Source organism: Myotis davidii, unplaced genomic scaffold, assembly GCF_000327345.1.
Source record: "Myotis davidii unplaced genomic scaffold, ASM32734v1 scaffold599, whole genome shotgun sequence".
NCBI classification, from domain to species: domain Eukaryota; kingdom Metazoa; phylum Chordata; class Mammalia; order Chiroptera; family Vespertilionidae; genus Myotis; species Myotis davidii.
This window is the reverse complement of record NW_006290772.1, coordinates 808,133-808,563: the sequence shown is the minus strand read 5'-3', so window position 1 is coordinate 808,563 and position 431 is coordinate 808,133. Positions and strand designations below refer to the sequence as shown.

General features: G+C 56.6%; 1 protein-coding gene across 1 annotated transcript in view; it reads right to left on the bottom strand.

Moving 5' to 3' along the window:
- The window catches only part of SPSB3 (splA/ryanodine receptor domain and SOCS box containing 3), a 5,484-nt gene extending 5,060 nt beyond the window's left edge, over positions 1–424 (bottom strand). Inside the window, exon 1 of the mRNA XM_015564043.1 lies at positions 228–424. The gene's annotated coding sequence lies outside the window, so the exon portion shown is untranslated. The remainder of the gene's footprint in view (positions 1–227) is intronic.
- Positions 425–431: the final 7 nt, after the last annotated feature.

Here is a 431-nt window from a genome sequence, read left to right as displayed (position 1 = left end):
TGAAAATACTTTGTGACCTCTGTGTCTCATTATAATTTTGAAACTTCAAGCAAACCTTAAATCTGAGCACTCCTCAGGGATCACCACTCTTAGGATAAAAGGCAACATCCCCCAAAGCCTATCAGGTTCCCCTGTGCCTCTCCAATCCAGTGGCCGTGTCCGAGTTGCTAGCTCTTCCCTGCCCTTTGCCCGGAATGCCTTCTCCTCCCCTCCTTGGCTCTGTTTCCGTCAGTCTCGATTTCTATGAGTATCTACTGCCTAGTTCTGCCCCGGAACGAAGTCTCCAGGACAGGACCTGTCCTCCACGGGAACCCCGGCAGGCACAGGCCAGCCTGTCGGCGGATGACCGCAGGCACCGCTTTCTAGGCTGGGAGCGCCGTCGACAGAACCAGACCCCCTCCCTCCAGCAGGGCCCCCGCAGGGCTGCTTCC